The 6,013-nt window shown below is 39.9% G+C and overlaps 1 non-coding gene across 1 annotated transcript; it reads right to left on the bottom strand.

The window, feature by feature from the left end:
* Window positions 1–524: 524 nt before the first annotated feature.
* Window positions 525–628, bottom strand: LOC145637725 (small nucleolar RNA R71). Its single transcript, XR_014114460.1, has one exon. It is a non-coding gene; the product is annotated as a small nucleolar RNA R71 (small nucleolar RNA).
* Window positions 629–6,013: the final 5,385 nt, after the last annotated feature.

Raw genomic sequence — 6,013 nt, 5'->3', positions numbered from 1 at the left:
GGGAATGGCGTAGTTGTTTGCTATTGTTGTTGAGTCTATTTTACTAAAATTTCGAAAATACAAAAGGATTTTTCTCTTTTAGCTACATTTGTAGCCGTGTTACTAATATTTTCCTTTGAGTTTGTGTGTGCAAGTTAACATGGTAGAATTCCCAAGGGTTACATTGAAGGAATTGGGTACTCCGGGTGCATACAAGTATGAGAGTGGGATTGCTCAATTATTAATCCCAGATAGTGATTTTAAAATCAAGCCGGCAATGATAACTTTGATTGAAAGGCGGCAATATAGTGGAGGAACAAATGAAAGTCCACTCAATCATCTTAAGTAGTTCAAGAAATATTGTAACACGATTAAGGTGAGTGGTGTAGCGCAAGAATTTATAAGACTCAAGCTATTTCCTTTCTCACTAATTGGAAGAGCTCAAGAGTGGCTAGACAAGGAAGTGACGCCTAATTGTTTGAGAACTTGGGATGAAGTCACCAAGGAATTCCTTTCCCGTTTCTTCCCTCGAATGAAAACAGCGGAGACTAGATCATGATTCAAAGTTCAAGCAAAGGACTAGTGAAAGCCCCTATAAAGCATGGGAGAGGTATAAGGATTATCAAAGAGAGTGTCCTCACCATGGAATCCCCACTTACCAAATCATTCAAATCTTTTATGGTGGTTTGAGTCCTCAAGGGAGGTCAGGTCTTGATGCCGGAGCCGGAGGCCCAATCATGAACAAGACGGTGGAAGAGGTTGTGGATGTGATAGATGATGTGGTGAAGAACTACATGGATTGGCATGAAGTTGAGATAGAGTCGACAAGTGAAAATGGCTCAATTGATCAAATCAACGCCATCAACAATTTGTCCACACTACTTTCGGACTCAGCGAAAGAGGTGGTTTCTATCAAGGCTAAGCTTGAGAATGCTTCTTCACAAGCTCAAAATTTTCCCTCCCAATTCTCGGGAAAAGGTACATCTTCTTACTCTAACCCTCTTTTCGCTTCTTGTTGCATGAATAGAGAATGCTTGGTTTGTGATTTATGTGGAAAGAGTGATCATGATGCTTCCATTTGCCCAAATGCTTTTTGTGATGGATACAATGACTATGATGGGAATAGGAATTATCATCACCGAAGAAACTTTGATAATTATAATCAAGGGAACAGTTATAAGAACGAAGGTTTCTGTGGTAACTTTAACAACCATGGTTATAATGATCAAAGTCAAGGCCAAGTATATGGGGATCATAACCAATGTTATGGTAACTATAATCAAAATTTCGTCCAAAATCATGGTATGGGTAATTGGAGTAACCAAAGTGGGGGAAATTTTCAAAACAATGCTCTAAAAGGTCCCTCACCCGAATTACTCCAAAGACCCAAGGGCAAGGTGATAATTCCTACGATCAACTATCTCATTCTATGAGTAGGCTAGAGAATGTCATGGTAGATCAAGTCAAGAAATTGAATAATTACATATCGTCTAGTAGCAAAATGTTTCATGATTTGTTAAATCATGGTAAGATGCTTGAGACCCAAGTCATTCAACTAGCCAACACCTCGAAAGAGCATGACACCCTTTCTTCTTTACCTTCACAAGGAATTAATCCTAAGGAACCGGTTTGTTCTATCACCACTAGGAGTGGTAGGGTCCTTGAGAGTGAGGTGTCTAAGAAGAGTGATGCGAAAGAGAGTCTAATTGAGAATGAGAGAGATGAGAGCCCTTTAGTTTAGTAAGTTGTTAAGGAACAAGTTGGGAAGGTGAAAGAAAAAGAAAAATAAGTTTACAAACCCAAACTTCCTTAACCCCAAAAGTTCAATAGGCACAAGTGGGATGAACAATCTGGAGAATTCATCGAGATTCTTAAGAAAATTCATCTTTCTATTCCTTTCACCAAAGTCTTGGAACAAATGTCTAACTATTCTAAGTTTCTTAAGGAAATTTTGAGCGGTAAGAGAGATTGCAATATGGTGGAACCAGTGAGTTTGGGGGAGTGTTGTAGTGGCTTTATCCATAATGACTTTCCCCCAAAGATGAAAGATCCCGGAAATTTCTCCATCCCTTGCAATATTAAAGGAAAATTGTTCCAAAATGCCCTTTTTGATCTTGGTGCTAGTGTTAGCATCATGCCTTATTCCGTCTTCAAGAGACTTAAGATAGGTGAGCTCCTTCCAACCAACATGACCCTTCAATTGAAGTTCCCCAAAGGTAGAGTTGAGGATGTCCCCCTTGAGATAGGAGATTTTACTATCCCCGTTGATTTCATTGTGTTAGAGATTGCGGATGATGATCATATTCCTATCACTTTAGGGAGACCCTTTTTAGCTACTTGGGAGCTTTGATAGATGTTAAGGGAGGTCGTATTACTTTGAGAGTTGGTAAAAATGAGTAAAGTTTTGAGCTAAAACCAATGCATGAGTCCTTGTCCCTTATGAAAGGAATAATGTGTGTTAATTCCCCTCGCTCCATTGATAATGTTTGTGTGATTAATTCTTCAACTAGCGATGTTCATGAGATTTTTGATGATGTACTTGTGAGTTTTGATTGAATGAAAGTTAGTGAAGAGAAAAAGGAGTTTTCAAAGGATATGGACGAAGAGGTAATTAACATTCCGCATTGGTTTGAGCTTTGTCCTCAAGAGGAGGAGGATGATTCCATGGATGTAGATGGTGTGAAATCGTCTACAAAAAGAACAAGGTCGCAAATAAAGCAAGAGCTTTAAGGAAGAAGAGAATGAGATTGAAGTTGAAAATGAGAAGGTTGTTTTTGAAGTGCAAGCAAGTGAAGTCTTATTAAGCAACAACGAGAGGTTGCTTAAAAATGAAGGAGAAGTTGTTCTATCCGCTACCTTGGATAAGATGGTGTTCTTTTATCCTCCATTATTTGGAGGAAGGGTCGAGCTTAAGACCGTAAGCAAGTGCTTCCCGGGAGGCAACCCGAAGATTTCTAACCTTTTCTTTTGATTTCTATTTTCTTAATTTTCTTTCTTTTATTTTCTTTTCTTTCACTTGTTTTTCTTTTGGATTTATATGGTGAATTCATGGAAATGGATTAATTCAAATGAGCACGAGCAATGGATAGGTGTTTTGCTGTTTTGATGTGATATATATTCGATTTTATCGAATTTTGAGGTAAAAGGGGTAAAAAAATGTTAGTGAGGTAAGATAGGGAAATTGTGCTAAAATTTGAAGAAAGTTTGAACTTGGTGAGTTCATTGTGTTGCTATCATTATTTTAGGGATGTTGAACCCACAATAATCATGTATGGAAATTGCCATATTTCGTTAGGTTTAATAGCTCCGGGATGATATTGAACGAAGAGCCCATAAATAAAAGCACCGAGGAAGTAAAAAAAGAAGAGAAAGAGAAATTAGGCTGGCGCGGGCGCACCATGCATAAGCACGGGCGCGCTGCTAGGTCGCGCGGCCGCATACTCTTGCAGCCCGTGCCTTTATTTTCTTCTTTTCCTTTCTTTTCCTCATTTTCTCCTTTTCCCTATCAACACTTGAACGCATCCTCTACTCCATCACACAACCGCACATACGCTAGCTTAATCCCATCAAAATTTCATCAAATAATCAACCAAATTTCATTCAAAAATCATCAAATCCTCCTACATTTTCATCATACTCAACAAAGAATTCACTACTTTCATCCATAACAATATCCAATCTCTCTCCTCTATTGTTGAAGCAAAATTGGGGTTTTTTGTTCTTGAGGGAATTGGTGGCCAAATCTTGTTCAATCTTGCTCCTTGTATGGTATAATCATCTTCTTTTACTCTTAATTGCATTATTATATCATATAGTTGCAAGTATTAGATTGTTCATGGCTGTGAATAGTAGTAGTATGAATTTTGGTGATTTTGTTAATTGATGTTGAATTTTGGATGATTATTTATGTTGTTTAATTTGTTGATTGTCACTGCCTCACATTGTGTTGTTTGATGTTTTTGTAGCTTATTTGAGCATGTTTGTTGAGAATTGGTGAAGTTGAATTTTTGGTAGTATGGTAGTATGATATTGGTTCGTTGAGCATTGGTTATTGGTTTCATTGTGATTGGTGATTGGCTGGAAATCAATTATTGATTTGAATTGGTGGTGATTGTGTAAATTTGAGATTGTTTGATTTTGGTAGTGAGTTGTTGATTGGCGGTGTTGGTAAAGGCGTGTGATTGAGACATCTTGAAGTGTTGGTTGGTGTTTCTTGTGGTGTATTGTGATCAGATTTTTGAGCTAATATCTTCGGGAGATCACCATGTCTAAACACATAAAAAGTCTTTCAAGAAACAAAAGACCAAAGTAACCATTGAAAAACCCACTCCTACCCCCTCTACCTCACAACCTCGCCAACCTACCCTATTCTAGAATTACGAATCACCAACCCAATACAAAAAGAAAGGTTCACCAAACTAAAAGATAACCGTTCCCTTAAACCTTCCCGACATTACTTCCAATCGGATATGATCAAGTTGGGAATTGATGAAGATCTAAGGGAATTGCTCAACAACCTTCATATGGGATCATTCGTGAGCCGTAGCATCCGTACTCATGTTCAACCTACTTTGGATTTTTTGGCTACTGTTGATCTTGTTGTAGTTGAGGAAGGTTACTACCGAGTTCGATTTCAACTCTTCAACATCCATTTTGATCAATCTCTTGAGTTCAATGCGGCTCTTGACTTTGATCTGAATTCGGATAATTTGGATCCCGAGCTCTTTTTCAATAATGAGTATGATCAAAACTCATGGTGGGATGACATTTTAGAGTGTCGTGACTTTGTGACCCGGTATGCTAAGATTAGTAAGGTGTACCAACCATGTCTCCGAGTTCTCCATCGGCTTTTGGGGTAATCGGTATTCCCGAAGCAAGAGTTGGGCAAGATGAGTCAGTTAGAGCTTTGGATTCTTTGGGTGGCTACTCGTGAGAAGTATCGTGGTCGCTTAAATTTAGGGTACACCTTTATGACGTATTGTCAAGGATTGCAAGATAGGGAATCTGGCGAGATTCCATGTGGTAGCATGATCACAAGGCTAGTGACCAACCTTTTGCTTAGGTCACTATTTTCCGTCTTGAACTCCGGTGGGAGATGTTGATTATCTCTACCTCGACATCAAGAAATTGAAACAAATTCAGTTTTTAGCAAAGAACAATGATGACGAGGTGTTTGATTGGCTTAGGGATAAAAAGCATTGGTGCTATCTCCCTAATCCCTCCTTGAATTCTCTCCACCGTGAGAATGTGCCTAATATTTGGCATGTGCCCAAAAGTCACCTCCCTCCCTACTATGATGATAATGAAGAGATGGATGAAGAAGAAGAGCCACCGCAACAACAACAACAACAACAACATCAACATTAAGAACAACAACACCGATATGCTAGCTCCGACTTGGATGCCCTTAGTGCTCAAATAAAGGGCATGAAAATCCAGTTGGAGGGTATGTGCGATAAAGACTTTGAGGCCCTCTACTCTCAAATGAGGGGAATTTCGGAGATGCAACAAGGTATGTTTCTCCAACAACAACAATTATATGATGCGGGTGTTAACTGGGGAGACATCACTCCCCCGGTTAACTACCCTTACTTTCCACCCCAACATGGTCCTATACCATATTTTAGGGGTAATGGGGTACCTACGTACCCATATTGGCACGGACCTCCGGGGTCCAACACACTCGCTCATTCCCCGATGAGCACGGTAACTATGATTACCGTGTTCCCGGTGGGAGCGACTATAGGGGTGATCCTAACTACCCCTATGTGCACCTCGAGCACCCACTACCGCTCGCCTTGCCCGAGAAATTCACTCCCCTAGCCCCTTTTCAACAAGATAACTTTAGGGGGAACTATGGTTGGCCACCCAGTTACACCGGGGGACGGGATCCTTATGGTCCCCCATCCGGGTTTTCCTATGATGGGGATGGAAAAGATGGCTCCGGGCCGAGTGGTAGTGGTAGCTAGTTCCCTCATTTTTGTGTCTTTTGCCTCCATCCCTTATCTTATGTGTGCTTGCTTTGTATTGATGG

Source organism: Chenopodium album, chromosome 6 (assembly GCF_948465745.1).
Source record: "Chenopodium album chromosome 6, dcCheAlbu1.1, whole genome shotgun sequence".
In the NCBI taxonomy this organism is placed as follows: domain Eukaryota; kingdom Viridiplantae; phylum Streptophyta; class Magnoliopsida; order Caryophyllales; family Amaranthaceae; genus Chenopodium; species Chenopodium album.
This window is presented reverse-complemented; position numbering and strand designations above follow the sequence as displayed.